The following is a 17,642-nucleotide window of genomic DNA, read 5'->3' on the forward strand; positions in this document are numbered from 1 at the left end:
CTACTGCAGGAGGACGCATAATCCACTAATGTCTCCGGTAAGATCTATATCACAGTTTCCCATCCAAAAACATGCTGGTTGACGTAGAGAAACATGTTCGCTTGACCACTTCACAACAAACAAAGAAACACCGGCTGTGTCTCGGTGCTAAAGACAGCTGCAATAAACCGCTTTCCACCAACAGCATTCTTCTTTATAGTCTCCATTATTAATTGAACAAATTGCAAAATATTCAGCAACACTGATCTCCAAATTAATGTGTAATTATGTGATGAAAAGAGACAACTTTTAGCCGTAAGTGATGCTGAGCTAGTACGTCCCCTCCAACCAATAACGTCATAAGCACACGTCATCATTCCGCGACGTTTTCAACAAGAAACTCCGCGGGAAATTTAAAATTGTAATTTAGTAAACTAAACCGGCCATATTGGCATGTGTTGCAATGTTAATATTTCATCATTGATATATAAATTAGACTGCGTGGTCGGTAGTAGTGGGTTTCAGTAGGCCTTTAAGTTGCAAGCAAAATTTTAGTTATACAGCACGCATCCCCGCCATTAGTTGGTGTAACAAATGTCACAGTCCTGTCTTACTTGCAGGCATTAGCTTGACGTAACTTTGTTTTCCAAACATGGGAAGGAAGAACGTGAGTTTGAAGGACACTGCACAGGAAAAGCGGAAGATACTTATGGAGTTAAAAACATGACCAAGCATGTCACCAACCAGGCAAAGTAAGTCTAGCGTATCACTGCGAGTTTTCACAATACTGAAGCAGAATGAGTGTAACACCAACTAAGAATGTTAAAATAATATCTAAATTATGGTCATTTATGCATGAAAATATAAAAAAGTGGCTGATGGTGTGTTTAACGGAGAAGCAGTAGAAGTCCACTCTCTAAGGTAAATGCTGTGCAATATTATTTCATTACTTCATAAAACTACTGAAGTTGTTTGTAGTACATTCCATTGCATTCTTTTTAATACGATATCGCCTATCTAAAAGTTTGTTTTTCTTTTTAAAAGACATGTTAAAATTGTGAGTGATGAGAATCAGCACCTTCAAATCAGAGTGTATAGTTCTCGCCCGGAAAAGGGTGGAGTGCCATCTCCGGGTTGGGGACGAGACCCTGCCCCAAGTGGAGGAGTTCAAGTACCTCGGAGTCTTGTTCACAAGTGAGGGAAGAGTGGATCATGAGATCGACAGGCGGATCGGTGTGGTGTCTTCAGTAATGCGGACGCTGTATCGATCCGTTGTGGTGAAGAAGGAGCTGAGCCGGAAGGCAAAGCTCTCAATTTACCGGTCGATCTACGTTCCCATCCTCACCTATGGTCATGAGCTTTGGGTCATGACCGAAAGGACAAGCTCACGAGTACAAGTGGCCGAAATGAGTTTCCTCCGCCGGGTGGCTGTACTCTCCCTTAGAGATAGGGTGAGAAGCTCTGTTATCCGGGGGGAGCTCAAAGTAAAGCCGCTGCTCCTCCACATCGAGAGGAGTCAAATGAGGTGGTTCAGGCATCTGGTCAGGATGCCACCCGGACGCCTCCTTAGGGAAGTGTTGGGAAGACTATGTCTCCCGGCTGGCCTGAAAAACCCTTGGGATCCCCCGGGAAGAGCTGGACGAAGTGGCTGAGGAGAGGAAAGTCTGGGCTTCCCTGCTTAGGCTGCTGCCCCCGCGACCCGACCTCTGATAAGCGGAAGAAGATGGATGGATGGATGGTACATGTTAAAATTGTGCTGCTTTTTTGTGGTAGTGGCAAGCACCAACTAAATAGATTTTAATTAATTTCAATAGGAGTATTTGATTTAAGGTACAAGTGTATTGAGTTACAGGGAAACTACACTTTTTTAAAATATTGCCTCTCATTCACAATCCATTTTAGACAAAACCACACAAGCTTTTTTTTATTTTTATGCAGTCTGCTGTAATTTGTACAATTCGTCAAGTACGAGGTGGCTAAGAATGCAGCTAATGGGACTACTATCTATAAAGCTCTCTTAAAAAAACATCCAAAATTCATCAACAATAGTCCATTTACATCTCGTGACCTGAAACCTAACCCAGTATTAGCAATATTGTTGTTATCAGAGTTTTTACAGACAAACTATATTCAGTGGCCCTGTGATCACAGAGAGCTAACTCGCTTAATAGCTGCTGAGTTGGTAAAAGTTATTCCTAGTGTCACGTTTGGGTCGCATATTTATGCGGGGTCGTTCTCCCAGGAATGCAGACGGACCACTCTGGACAAAGCGTTCAGGTAAAAGCATGATTTATTCTTAAAAATAACGCAACGTACCAAAAAACATAAAACAAGCAAAAGGAAAAAAGTCCCGATCGCACTGGATGCTAAACTAACACTTAGCATAAACCATGGATGAAAAAAATTTACTAACTGTAGCATGAACAAACAAGACTTACTTGGCAAGGTAACAAAACGTACGTGGACATGGCATGAATCGAACAATGACGCCAGGCCGACTGACTGGAAAAAACAGGCTTAAACAGTGCCTCTGATTAGACACAGGTGAGTGTCCCCAACACCAGAACCAGGTGAAAACAAAAAGCTGCCATGGCAACCATATCAAACTCAGGAGATGTCAAACAGGAACTAAAAGAGTCCAAAACTAACAGAACATAACTAAACAAAACATGATCTAGACCATGGGTGTCAAACTCTGGCCCGCGGGCGAAATATGGCCCGCCGTGTAATTTCATTTGGCCCTTGAGGTAATATCAAATTAAGATTAGAGCTGGCCTGCCGGTATTATACAGCGGCGATGCCTCTGTAACACTGCATTCACCGCTGATACTCATACTTGCCAACGCTCACGATTTTCCCGGGAGACTCCTAAAGTTCAGTACTCCTCCCAAAAATCTCCCAGGGCAACCATTCTTCCAAATGTTTCCCGATTTCCACCCGGACAACAATATTGGGGGCGTGCCTTGAAGGCACTGCCTTTAGCGTCCTCTACAGCCTGTTGTCACGCGTCCGATTTTCCACCATACAAACAACGTGCCGGCCCAGTCACATAACATACGTGGCTTTAACACACACAAGTGAATGCAATGCATACTTGATCAACAGCCATAAGGGTCACACTGAGGGTGGCGGTATAAACAACTTTAACACTTTTACAAATATGCGCCACACAGTGAAGCCACACCAAACAAGAATGACAAACACATTTTGGGAGAACATCCGCACCGTAGCATAACTTAAACACAAAAGAAGAAATACCCAGAACCCCTTGCAGCACTAACTCTTCCGGGACGCTACAATATACATAACCGCTACCACCAAACCCCCCCCCCCCCATTTTTATTTACATTTTATGGGAAACAAGCAGTAGAAAATGGATGGATGGATGGATGCCATTGATATTTTCTAATCATTATTATTATAATTTGAAAACTCGATTTTGCATGTGACTATAAAGTTATACAAGCCTTGCTTGTTTAATATTCAATGCAAAACTTGTTTGGGTCCCTATTAAAAGGTTAATTTGTTCAAGCTTGGCCCACGGCTTTGTTCAGTTTTAAATTTTGGCCCACTCTGTATTTGAGTTTGACACCCCTGATCTAGACCACAGATCATGACAGTCAGATTACAAATCCTGCCTCTCACTGGTATAGTAGAAAGATGTGGCCATAAACTGTGAAGTTAGTCAACTTTGACATTCAACTTATGTCATGATCCGTGTTTTTTTTATGTTCTGTTATTTTTGGACTCCCTTAGTTCCTGTTTTGTGCAACTCCGGGTTTGTTTCGGTTTCTATGGGGATTAATTTGGTTCACCTGCCTCTGGTTAGTGGTCGGCACGCTCACTTGCACTCGACCACTAATCAGAGAGCTATTTATTTACCTCTCACGCCACACTCGTCCCGGCTTCTTTGTTTGCTTCATGTAACTGTTACGTTTATTTATTCCTGGTTCTTGTTTCTATGTTTCCTGTGCTAAGTTTTTGCCTTAGCTTCCGCGTGCGATCGGCACGCATCTTTTTTTCCTGGTTTTCTGTTTTGCTATGATTTATAATAAATAAATCATCTCCTACCTGCACGTTTTCCTCCGGAGTCGTCTGTCTGCATCCCGGAGGAACGAAACTCGTAGCAAGCTTCAACCCCGCTGTAATAACTTAGACCCAGAGATGGCCCAAAAAATTAATGATTAAATATGACCCATGATTAATTCTTCATCTAAACGAGAAGATATAAACATTCCTTCAGTCGGCATCCCACTGAGGGCAGACATTGTACACGAAGTGATTTTTTTTATTATGGTCATAGTTTGTATTTCTTGTTCAGCACTTAGCCATACTGCTACACTGTGTCTTTCATTAAAGCTGGATCTGTTTAGCACACAGCTTCCAAATCTCGTAAATCATCCTCCCTTTGATTAGGCTCATTACTATAAGATTATGGATTAGAATTTTTCCCACTTTAGTCTTTGTTGTCTCTTACATTAGCTGACTTTTGCTCACATTTTTTTACGAGTTAGAATGCATTAAAAAAAAAAAAACACAAGTGCAGTTCCATGTGACATGATTACATTCGATCACAGCCAGGGCTTTTGTAAAGATTTGAAGATTGTTTTTCTTTCATTTTAATCTAGCCTTTAAATACAATATAATATCAAAAACGTTAAGACAAAATAAATATTGCTGTCATAGTTCAATAATAAGGTTGTTCGACTGTGTAACACAACCCCCACCTCCTTGCAAAAATGCAAAATGGTTTGTTGCTTCTGGTCGAGGCAAACCCATCACGGAACACCTCACTGTTCACTCGACACATGCGTCATCAAAGCTCCCATTTTTGCATTCACACAAAGCACCAACATCTGGGAACCAGGATGAAGGGATAAACGTTAAAGTTAAAGTACCAATGATTGTCACACACACACACTAGGTGTGGTGAAATTTGTCCTCTGCATTTGACCCATCCCCTTGATCACCCCCTGGGAGGAGTGGGCAGCAGCGGTGCTGCGCCCGGGAATCATTTATGGTGATTTAACCCCCAATTCCAACCCTTGATGCTGAGTGCCAGGCAGGGAGGCAATGGGTCCCATTTTTATAGTCTTTGGTATGACTCGACCGGGTTTTGAACTCGCAACCTACCGATCTCAGAGCGGACACTCTAACCACTAGGCCACTGTGGGGCGGCATAGCTCGGTTGGTAGAGTGGCCTTGTCAGCAACTTGAGGGTTGCAGGTTCGATTCCCGCTTGTGCCATCCTAGTTACTGCCGTTGTGTCCTTGGGCAAGACACTTTACCCACCTGCTCCCAGTGCCACCCACACTGGTTTAAATGTAACTTAGATATTGGGTGTCACTATGTAAAGCGCTTTGAGTCACTTGAGAAAAGCGCTATATAAATATAATTCACTTCACTTCACTTCACTGAGTAAGTTAAGAAAGAAATATAAAGATTTAAGAATAAAAGAATAAAAATAAAAGAAATATAGAAATAAAATGAATCCATGTGTGGCAGCATAAGGCAAAGTTGTTTAAGTTTCACTTTTGCATCTCCATCCATCCATCCATTTTTTACTGCTTATTCCATTTGGGGTCGCGGGGGGCGCTGGCGCCTATCTCAGCTACAATCGGGCGGAAGGCAGGGTACACCCTGGACAAGTCGCCACCTCATCGCAGGGCCATCACAGACAGACAACATTCACACTAACATTCACACACTAGGGCCAATTTAGTGTTGCCAATCAACCTATCCCCAGGTGCATGTTTTTGGAGGTGGGAGGAAGCCGGAGTACCCGGAGGGAACCCACGCAGTCACGGGGAGGACATGCAAACTCCACACAGGAACCCAGGACTACTCAGGACCTTCGTATCGTGAGGCAGACGCACTAACCCCTCTTCGACCGTGCTGCACACCTTTGCATCTCATAGCACATAATTGTGGTGCATTCCCAGCTCCAACTTCCAAGGTTAATGGAATGCACATAATAATAAGTATTATAATCATGATTTATTACAGTATTATGTTTATTATTTTCCACTAATGACAGCCCTTACCTTGCACTAGGGATGTAATGATACACACTACAATAATAAACCTAAATACAACTCCCGACGGTTAGTATTACTGTATTTTCTGGACCATAGGGCGCATTGGATTATAAGGCGCATGAGCGGGTCTATTCAGGTCTATTTTCACCAAAAAGGCGCACCGGGTTATAATTCGCATTAAAGCGGTCATATTAGGATTTTTTTCCTAAATTTAAAAACACTTCCTTGTGTTCTACATAACTTGTAATGATGGTTAATTGGTCAAAATGTTGCATAGATGATGTTTTACACATCATCTTCAAGTCGCTTTCTAAGAGTTGCCCAGATATAGGCTGCAGCACCCCCAACGACCCTGAACGGGACAAGCGGTAGCAAATGGATGGAATTTTGACAGTACCACATAAGATATGTTATAATTACTGATGCATTCATCCATCCATCCATCCATCCATTTTCTACTGCTTGTCCCTTTTGGGGTCGTGGGGGTGCTGTAGATAGTCATTTCACATGAATCAGGGGTGTCCAAACTTTTTCCAGCAATGGCGGGTCCACTTTGTACTTTGTTTTTTAGTTGATTTTTAAATGCGCAAAAAATAAGCTGTTTTGTACACTGTTGATGCGTTTGAATGCCCAGTGGTGCTTTAATGTGTTTCTGTATAGTATTTCTCCAATAATGGTCATGTGGTGACATAAATGATGGTGTTTTGAGAGGTAATCATTGAAGTCGGAACCCTCAAGTTGCTGGCACGGCCACTCTACCAACCGAGCTAAACTAAGCATAATAGGGCCTTCACAAAATGGGGCACACATGCAAAATCTTGTTTAGGGCCACCTGCCCCTCACCCCCTTTCCATTATATGCACGGCACAGTGACTAGGATAGCGGAAGCGGGGATCGAACCTGGAACCCTCAAGTTGCTAGCACGGCCACTCTACCAACCGAGCTATAACGCCCATCTAAACAAAGCATAATAGGGCCTTCACAAAATAGGGCACACATGCAAAATCTTGTTTAGGGCCACCTGCCCATCATATGCACGCCACAGTGACTAGGATGGTGGAGGCAGGGATCGAACCTGGAACCCTCAAGTTGCTGGCACGGCCACTCTACCAACCGAGCTGTACCGCCCAACTAAACAAAGCATAATAGGGCCTTCACAAAATGGGGCCCACATGCAAAATATTTAGGGCCACTTGAGCTATACCGCCCACCTGAACAAAGCATAATAGGGCCTTCACAAAATGGGGCCCACATGCAAAATCTCGTTTAGGGCCACACGAAGCCACCTGCCCCTCGCCCCCTTTCCATCAGGCCCCGTGCAGTCGCAGACATATGGCGTGCATGTCGGGAGTCGTGTCCGTCTGGACTGCGTGGAGCTCCATCATCACCACCACGCTCGGGTTACATAAGGAGCAGGCGGGAGTGAGGCAGTGGGCACAGCTGCCTCCCATCCTATCTCTTTAAATGACTCCGAGCGGTGCCGCTCTGCGCCTGTGCGTGCGTGCGTTGTTGTGCGTGGACACATTACGCGAGTGCCGCCGTGTTGCGTTGTGTTGTGTTGTGTTGTGCTGCCGGAGGACGCCCGGAAACACAACAGGCTGGCGTTCTAGCGCATATTTGATCACGCGCGAAGCGTGGGGGGGTGGGGGGACGAGGGAGAAGACGCGAGAAGGAGAGTCGGAGAGGCTCGGTTTCTCCACCTGATTGCTCCGCGGGTGCGGGAAATAAAACCCGATTCGGTTCCGTGGGAGACGCCGGGAGGAAGGCGAGGATCATGGATTGATATCCGAGTCGACGTCCATCCGAGAGGTAAGGAGTGCGGAGGAAGAAAAAAAGGGCGGAGAAGGGATGAGTGCGTGGATGCGATGCGTGTGCGTGGGTTCCTTCTAAGCATCCACACTGCGGTCCTCGGACTATACATCCCGGGCGGTACCGGGTGGTCCGAACTCTTTGTGATCAGCCGCGATATCGAGCTAGTGCAGATTATTAACGGACACGATGACGTCAGCGGCTGTGAGTGACGCAACAGCCCCGGTTGTCATTTTGTGCGATCGGAACGAAGCATTATTTTCAAATCAAAGTACGCGTTTACACACACAGTACGTATTCCACGCACATTTTGAAAGCCAAAAGAAAAAAAAAGCACGTTTTATAACAACAACAGCGTTGTTTGTGGTCTATACGGTAAAACCCTCACACAATGACTTCCTGTTCGGTGTGTTGACAATTTGTCAACAGGGCCGCCCCCTGGCAAAAATGGGACCGTAAGCAGATTTGGTTTTGAATAATTTATTTAATTTTTTCTCCACACTTTTTCCCCCCATTTATGTCAGTGGTGTCCAAAGTGTGGCCTGGGGGCCATTTGCGGCCCGCAGCCCGTTTTTAATTGGCCTGCGACACCGACAAATTGTAATTTGTGCTTAGGAAAAAATCGAACCAGACCAAATTCCCCCACAATGGGACCTGAAAACCTAAATTCCTGTTGACCTGTGTTTGATGAACGTATGCACACATTTCTTGCAAGATATGGTAAGATTTTGAGTTTGCGAAAGCTAAATATTCAATGTCAATCAATCAATGTTTACTTATATACCCCAAGTGTCTCAAAGGGCTGCACAAGCTACAACGACTTTAATAACAATAAGTATCGATAAAGACTAATTATAAGATGAATAATTGATTGACCTACATTGTACTAGCTTTTTGTTACGTTTCATTTTATGTATGCACTCCAGGATGCAGAGACAGCAGGCAAGTGCAGAAAAGACTGGTAATGGTAAGATTTTGAGTGTGGGGGCCGCTGGTGCCTATCTCAGCTACAATCGGGCAGAAGGCGGCGTACACCCTGGACAAGTCGCCACCTCATCGCAGGGCCAACACAGATAGACAGACAACATTCACACTCACATTCACACACTAGGGCCAATTTAGTGTTGCCAATCAACCTATCCCCAGGTGCATGTCTTTGGAAGTGGGAGAAAGCCTGAATACCCGGAGGGAACCCACACAGTCACGGGGAGAACATGCAAACTCCACACAGAAAGGTCCCGAGCCCGGAATTGAACCCCAGGACTGTTTCGGACCTTTGTATTGTGAGGCAGACACACTAACCCCTCTTCCACCGTGCTGCCCTGTAATGTAACAATCATACTAATATTGATAAAGAATAGTATTAAGACTAATTGATACAACTACATTGCATTCGTTTTTGTTACGTTTGGCACTCCGGAATGCAGAGACGGCAGGCAAGTGCAGAAAAGAATGGTAATGGTAGGATTTTGTGTGTGCTAAGCCTTATAATGTAATAATCATACTAATATTGATAAAGAATCGTATTAAGAATAATCGATTCAACTACATTGTATTAGTTTTTGTTACGTTAGGCCCTCCGGGATGCAGAGGCGGCAGGCAAGTGCAGAAAATAAGTCTTCTTTACCAGAGAAAGGCAGGTGTACAAATGGACAAGAGACGTTTTAAGTGCAAAGGTACAAGGAAAGATTATCCAGTCCCCCAAAGCATCCTGATTGGTAACCAGGGACAGGTGACGGCGTCAGCGCTCAGCTGGCAAATGGAGGAAAAAAAGGACGTGGAACAAAAAATAAGAGCGCTGGACAGGAAATCATGCAAAATAAAGAAAAAAAAAATAACTGGCATATAAGATGTTTTTGGGTTTTGGATGTACAAAAAAGTACAAAGTGGCCCCTAGAGCCTTCAACTTTTCTTGCTGGAAAAAGTTTGGGCACCCCTGATCTAGGGCTTCACGGTGGCAGAGGGGTTAGTGCGTCTGCCTCACAATACGAAGGTCCTGCAGTCCTGGGTTCAAATCCAGGCTCGGGATCTTTCTGTGTGGAGTTTGCATGTTCTCCCCGTGAATGCGTGGGTTCCCTCCGGGTACTCCGGCTTCCTCCCACTTCCAAAGACATGCACCTGGGGATAGGTTGATTGGCAACACTCAATTGGCCCTAGTGTGTGAATGTGAGTGTGAATGTTGTCTGTCTATCTGTGTTGGCCCTGCGATGAGGTGGCGACTTGTCCAGGGTGTACCCCGCCTTCCGCCCGATTGTAGCTGAGATAGGCGCCAGCGCCCCCCGCGACCCCGAAAGGGAATAAGCGGTAGAAAATGGATGGATGGATGGATGGACTTCTATACTTTTTTTAAAATTAATTCGACATTTTAATTTAATTTGATACATGTTTTGCACTAAAATGAATAAATAGCCAAATAATTATTTTCAAGTGCAAAAATTACAAAAAAAATTACAAGGCAAACTTCAAATGGGGATAGTACCAAACTGGCTTTTTTCTTGAAAAAAAAACTAACGAGAATAAACCTCAATGAAACCAAAACATGTATATAGAATCATCAATCAATCAATCAATCAATCAATCAATCAATCAATCAATCAATCAATCAATCAATCAATCAATCAATCAATCAATCAAAGTTTACTTACATAGCCCTAAATCACAAATGTCTCAAAGGGCTGCACAAGCCACAACGAGTAGTAAAAAACATTAGTAAACACAAAAATTACAACTTTTTAATCTATTTGAGAACATGCAATAAAGACATAATTTGTTATAAGCATGTATACCAGATTAGCACAGGTCCGGGTTAAAAATCACTAAATTTGGACCAGGGATTCTAAAACTTTGGTACGGATGCCACTTGTAGTGTGCCGGCTCTATCTAGTGCGCAGGTGTCAAATTTAAGGCCCGGGGGCCAGATCTGGCCCGCAAACACCTGGAAATGATATATGTCAATAAAGTACTTGATATTTTGTCAATAATTGTATGGCTGGGCGATTTATCAAGTTTGTAAGATATATCGATATATTTTTAAACTAGATAGGAATTAAGGAAATAAAAAATATATCGATATCATTGGGCTTCAAGGTGGCAGAGGGGTTAGTGCGTCTGCCTCACAATACGAAGGTCCTGAGTAGTCAGGGTTTAATCCCGGGCTGTGTGGAGTTTGCATGTTCTCCCCGTGAATGCATGGGTTACCCCCGGGTACTCTGGCTTCCTCCCACTTCCAAAGACATGCACCTGATTATAGGTTGATTGGCAACACTAAATTGTCCCTAGTGTGTGAATGTGAGTGTGAATGTTGTCTGTCTATCTGTGTTGGCCCTGCGATGAGGTGGCGACTTGTCCAGGGTGTACCCCGCTTTCCGCCCGATTGTAGCTGAGATAGGCGCCAGCGCCCCCCGCGAACCCAAAGGGAATAAGCGGTAGGAAATGGATGGATGGATGGATCGATATTATTTATTTCACGTAAAAATGACCAAATGCCGCTTATTTGTCGTGTTCCTTGTTCTCCCCCGCTTCCCCTCCATGGGCTACTAAACCCCTTCCTCCTTCCAAGACGGGCTTGCACGTATAATAACATCCATGATTGGTTGGTTGTTTACTATGATAAGTCACGATTGGTTAGGGACAGGCCAATTAGAGGCAAGATAGTGGGGGTTATTGAACCAGGAAGAGAATCTTCCGGGGATTGGCCGAGATCGTCTCACAAGATGTAGTTTCTCTTTTAATATCCTTCTTGAAAATCCATCCATCTTCTTCCGCTCATCCGAGGTCGCAGCAGCCTAAGCAGGGAAGCCCAGACTTCCCTCTCCCCAGCCACTTCGTCCAGCTCTTCCCGGGGGATCCCGAGGCGTTCCCAGGCCAGTCGGGAGACAGTCTTCCCAACGTGTCCTGGGTCTTCCCCGTGGCCTCCTACTGGTTGGACGTGCCCTAAACACCTCCCTAGGGAGGCGTTCGGGTGGCATCCTGACCAGATGCCCGAACCACCTCATCTGGCTCCTCTCGATGTGGAGGAGCAGAGGCTTTGCTTTGAGTTCCTCCCGGATGGCAGAGCATCTCACCCTATCTCTAAGGGAGAGCCCCGCCACACGGCGGAGGAAACTCATTTCGGCCGCTTGTACCGTGATCTTATCCTTTCGGTCATGTCCCACAGGTCATGACCATAGGTGAGGATGGGAACGTAGATCAACTGGTAAATTGAGAGCTTTGCCTTCCGGCTCAGCTCCTTCTTCACCACAACAGATCGATACAGCGTCCGCATTACTGAAGACGCCGCACCGAGCCGCCTGTCGATCTCACGATCCACTCTTCCCCCACTCGTGAACAAGACTCAGAGGTACTTGAACTCCTCCAATTGGGGCAGGGTCTCCTCCCCAACCCGAAAATGGCACTCCACCCTTTTCCGGGCGAGAACCATGGACTCGGACTTGCAGGTGCTGATTCTCATTCCGGTCGCTTCACACTCGGCTGCGAACCGATCCAGTGAGAGCTGAAGATCCCGGCCAGATGAAGCCATCAGGACCACATCATCTGCAAAAAGCAGAGACCTAATCCTTCTTGAAAATGCCCTTGCAAATATAAAAGTTTTGTTCTCCTTCCCTGATATCCCGGTCTGGCTACGGTGCAACACTTCCTGCCTCTTGTTAAATTTAAAGTTGTAAATGGATACTCACTTTGGAATGACAAGTGAGGATCCAATCACAGTCTCGTTAACATCAGGCTACCTCGAAGAGCTACTGTCAACAACTTGGCTTTTGCAACTGTCTCTCAACTCTATTAGTTCTCAAATTCCTCCGCTAACGGTCGTGGTGAGCATCCAATCACAGGACGGGTAAATGTCACGTTCAACATGAGGTAAGCTAGAAGGCCTTACTGACAACAACTCGTGATCTGATTGGCTATCGCAACTGTCTATCAAAAGTTTGTGTCCGTTCATTTACAGCGCATAGATGCCCGAATTGCTGATTCAGAAGGCCCCTGGCAGATTTGGTAGAGCATGGCAACATTAGCTAGCTGGATTCTGATTGGATACAAACTAAAACTAAAAACAACAGCACTGGAAGAGCATACAATGACATGAAGAGAATAGGAATTATTTTAAATATTTAGGAAAGTAAATTAAAAAAAATATTTTGTCTTTAATTATGATCATGATTTCAGGCCTCGTCCAACTCAACCTTGATCACGTCCATAAGTGGTATTTGCTGCTGGTATTTTTTTCTATATTTTTATTGTAATATTTTCAGAATGTGCTTGTTCTATTTTTGGGCAAAGTAAGACAAAGAAAACAATCTCAATTCGTCTTTATTTTTTAGTTTTAATGCCATGATTTTAATAGTCCGGCACGCGTGTGCACAAATTTTCCTCCACGCGGCCCCTTAGCTAAAATGAGTTTGACACCCCGGCATACAGGAACAATTTTTAAATGTTTTACTGAACTGCAGGTCCTAGATTTGCTCAAAACTTGGTGAAAATAGGAATAGCAAAAATTGTAATCACATTTTGAAAATCTTTGCAGTTTGCAATTATGTTGCAAACAAGGTAGTTACTAATCGATAATGTAGTAAACACAAACACTTATAAACAATGTATCATAGTGCACCATGTACTATTCTTTAGTTTAAACAGTTTTTGAAACAAACAAGCTTGTTAACCTTTTTCAGATGACAATGCTGATCTTTTCTTTGGGTCTGAGGTGACCCCAGCTCGTTGTGATTACTTACAGATGTCCGACGTTCTCCTGGAAGCAAAATAAATTCACATTTAATCTGTAGTTGCAAGTTGAGGCTCTTGTTTGTGTCGTACCGTTGGTACGATAGAAAATGGATGGACGGAAGGACCCCGACTTAAACAAGTTGAAAAACTTATTCGGGTGTTACCATTTAGTGGTCAATTGTACGGAATATGTACTGTACTGCGCAATCTACTAATAAAAGTTTCAATCAATCAAACCTCCCTGGATTTTAAATAATCATCAAATGTAAATAATCAAATGTATATACTTCTTCTTATGCTTTCTGAATTCATAATGTTCACCGCTCACTGTACATATCCTAGGAAGTCAGACCTACATTGTTTCAATGTCCATTTCTCAGATGATATAATTGTTGATGACTGAAGTGCTGATATCAACACAACCTAACACCCCCGCCCCAGCCCCCGGATTGTAAATAATGTAATATATATAGTCTGATGATTAATTTGTGTGATGACTGTATTATGCTCATAGTATATATTTGTACCATGAATTGATTAACGTGGACCTCGACTTAAACAAATTGAAAAAAATATTTGGGTGTTACCATTTAGTGGTCAAATGTACGGAATATGTACTGTACTGTGCAATCTAATAATAAAAGTTTAAATCAATCAATCAGTACGACGAATCGCCTGTGGTGAAATGAATGACATCTTGCAGAACTTGGTCTTCACAGATGTTGGATGTACATGCGGTGGCATATGTTTAACCTAACTGTCCTACTTTGGTTGACAACATTGAAACAGTAAACTTTGCCAGCGTAGCGTTCTCCTCTGCTTGTTGTGGGTGTAGCTGGCATTAATGCTCGCATGTAGCCAGAACACCGGCAGCAGCATTACGTCTCTCTGAGGATGGTGACAACTGCTTGCTTTAACAGTCTCCAATACACGAGAAAGTGTCATGATCCGCTAACCGGATCATGTTTGTTTAGTTTTTGACTCCCTCAGTTCCTGTTTTGAACACCTCTGGGTTTGTGTTTTTAGTTGCCATGGCTGGAGATTGTTTTCACCTGCCTCTGATTAGTGTTTGGGACACTCACCTGCTCCTGGGCACTAACCAGTGAGCTACTTATTCCTGTTTTTCGCCACACTCAGTCTGGTTTTCTTGTTTGCTTATGCAACACGTTATGTTGAGTAAGTCTATGTTTCTTGAGTTTTGTTCATGTGCTAAGCTTCGGTATAGCTCCCAAGCTATCAGCACACTTTTCTGTCTTTTTGTATTTTAATGGTTTATGACAGGGGTCGAGAACCTTTTTGACTGAGAGAGGCATGAAAGACAAATATTTAAAAATGTATTTCCTTGAGAGCCATATGATTTTTTTTTTTAACACTGAATAACTAAATGTGTGCATTTTTAAGTAAGACCAACATTTTTGGAGTATAATAAGTCTCTGATTCTTTTTAATAACATTGTTATTCTGATGATAAAAAATAATAATTAAAATATTTCTTACTATTAATACGACTTCTTGAACAGGTGTGGTAAAAAAACCGGATGGATGGATTAAAATGAATGAGAATGTTTTATATTTTGAACGTTATTTTTAACACTGTGATTACCAGTGGAATTATTCATTACTTATCGTGTTAAGTAGTGTCAGCTAAGATTTATCTGAGAGCCAGGTGGAGTCATCTGTACAGCCACAACTGGCTCTAGTCCAGTGGTTTTTAACCTTGTTGGAGGTACCGAACCCCACCAGTTTCATATTCGCATTCACCGAACCCTTCTTTAGTGAAAAATAATTTTTTTTTTTTTTTTTTTTTCAAATTCAAGACAAAGTTATATGTTTTTGGTAACATTTTAGTATGGGGAACATATTTAGTAACAAAGACTTAATTTAGAGTTATTTGGGCACTAGGGGAACATATTTTAAGTAATAAAGACTTAATTTAGAGTTTTTTGATTGATACTTTTATTAGTAGATTGCACAGTACAGTACATATATTAGTAGATTGCACAGTTCAGTACATATTCCGTACAATTGACCACTAAATGGTAACACCCGAATACGTTTTTCAACTTGTTTAAGTCGGGGTCCACGTTAATCAATTCATGGTACAAATATATACTATCAACATAATACAGTCATCACACAAGTTAATCATCATAGTATATACATTGAATTATTTACATTATTTACAATCCGGGGGCTGGGATGAGGAGCTTTGGTTGATATCAGTACTTCAGTCATCAACAATTGCATCAACAGAGAAATGTGGACATTGAAACAGTGTAGGTCTTATTTAGTAGGATATGTACAGCCAGCAGAGAACATAGTGAGTTCAGATAGCATAAGAACAAGTATATACATTAGAAGTACATTTGAGTTGTTTATAATCCGGGGAGATGGGATGTGAATGGAGGAGGGTATTAGTAAAGTGTTGAAGTTGCCTGGAGGTGTTGTTTTAGAGCGGTTTTGAAGGAATATAGAGATGCACTTACTTTTATACCTGTCGGGAGTGCATTCCACATTGATGTGGCATAGAAAGAGAGTATTATTTGAGAGTTATTTGGTTAGGGTTAGGGTCAGTGTTAGTGTTTTTGGTTAGGGTTGGGGTCAGGGTTAGAGTTATAATAAGGCTATGCTGAATAAGGCATTAATAAGTACTTAATAATGACAAGTTAAGAGCCAATATGTTACTAATTTGCATGTTAGTAAGCAACTAAGTAATGGTGAATATGTCCTCCATACTAAAGTGTTACCATGTTTTTTTTACCAGTGCACAAAATGAACCGTGCATGGACATCACCTTGTTCAAACAAAAAAACCAAGACAGTTTATAAACTCACAACAAATTACACACCTGCAAATCAATCAGCTGTTGCCGTATCCGTAATATACCAACAGGGAGAAGTTTGTATTTACACAAAGAGTCGGGTGTGTTTTGATCTCCGCCGAACCCCTGAGGTCGACTCACCGAACCCCTAGGGTTCGATCGAACCCTGGTTAAGAACCACTGCTCTAGAGCCAAAGATTCCCTACCCCTGATTTATGAGGAATAAATAATTTCCTTACCTGCACCTTGCCTCCGGAGTTCCTGCTGCATCTTGGAAGAACGATCCGCGCATAAACATTCGACACAGACGTGACAAAAAGTCTCCAATATCCCCAAGAAAAGTCACTAGATTTGTTGTTAGTAGCTGTTTACAAAATAAGTTGCGAACCTTGAGAACGTGTTTCACTTTAAAGATGATATTTTAAACTCAATGTGCGGTGATGATAAAAACGTTTGTCGCTGCCATACCAACAAATTAACTTAGTTTTAGCCAAAGTTCTGTTTTGAAAGGAAATGGATCGCCCCTCTTCGCAATCACAGACTGTAACAAATGCGAGTGTCTTCAGCCTTAACCCAAAAGTGGTTCATCTTCATTAATAAACCCTTGCTCCTGATGGGGCCTGGTTAGCGCCTTGCATGGCAGCTCCCGCTATCAGTGTGTGAATGTGTGTGTGAGTGGGTGAATGTGGAAATAGTGTCAAAGCGCTTTGAGTTCCTTAAAAAAAGGTAGAAAAGCACCATACAAGTAGGGCTGGGCGATATATATCCATATACTCGATATATCGCGGGTTTGTCTCCATGCGATATAGAAAATGACTATATCGTGATATTCGAGTATACATTCTCACGCAGCTGCTTTTATCTGCTGGCATTACACTACAGGCTCTTCTCGCTCTTGTCTCTCCTCACAGACAGCAAGCGCACCGTCTTACGTACGTCACATACGTATACGCCCTTGCGGAGCAGAGAGGTAGCAGCATGGGTAACGTTAGCTGTGGTGCCAGTGCTAATACGAGAGAAAGAAGGTGCGAATCTGGTACCAAATGAAGGAAGAATTAATTCCCAAGACAAACAGCAGGGGGTCCATGGTCTGGCGGTGGTTTGAGTTCAAGTGGGAATATGTCGACGGACAACCGTAATTTGTCAAGTGTGGGGCAAAAGCGTCGCTACAAAAAGTAGCATTACTGCTAATATGTAGCATCATTTGAAAAGTCACCTACTTGAGAATGAAGAGTGCGTACTCCACATGTCAACATCGCAGTTTGGTGCTAAACCAAC

General features: G+C 43.0%; 1 protein-coding gene across 1 annotated transcript in view; it reads left to right on the top strand.

Annotated features, from left to right (window-relative positions):
• Nucleotides 1-7,486: 7,486 nt before the first annotated feature.
• Nucleotides 7,487-17,642, top strand: part of fbxl16 (F-box and leucine-rich repeat protein 16) — an 81,529-nt gene continuing 71,373 nt past the window's right edge. Inside the window, exon 1 of the mRNA XM_061884186.1 lies at nucleotides 7,487-7,826. The gene's annotated coding sequence lies outside the window, so the exon portion shown is untranslated. The remainder of the gene's footprint in view (nucleotides 7,827-17,642) is intronic.

The sequence above is a fragment of the Nerophis ophidion genome, linkage group LG23, assembly GCF_033978795.1.
Source record: "Nerophis ophidion isolate RoL-2023_Sa linkage group LG23, RoL_Noph_v1.0, whole genome shotgun sequence".
NCBI lineage: Eukaryota > Metazoa > Chordata > Actinopteri > Syngnathiformes > Syngnathidae > Nerophis > Nerophis ophidion.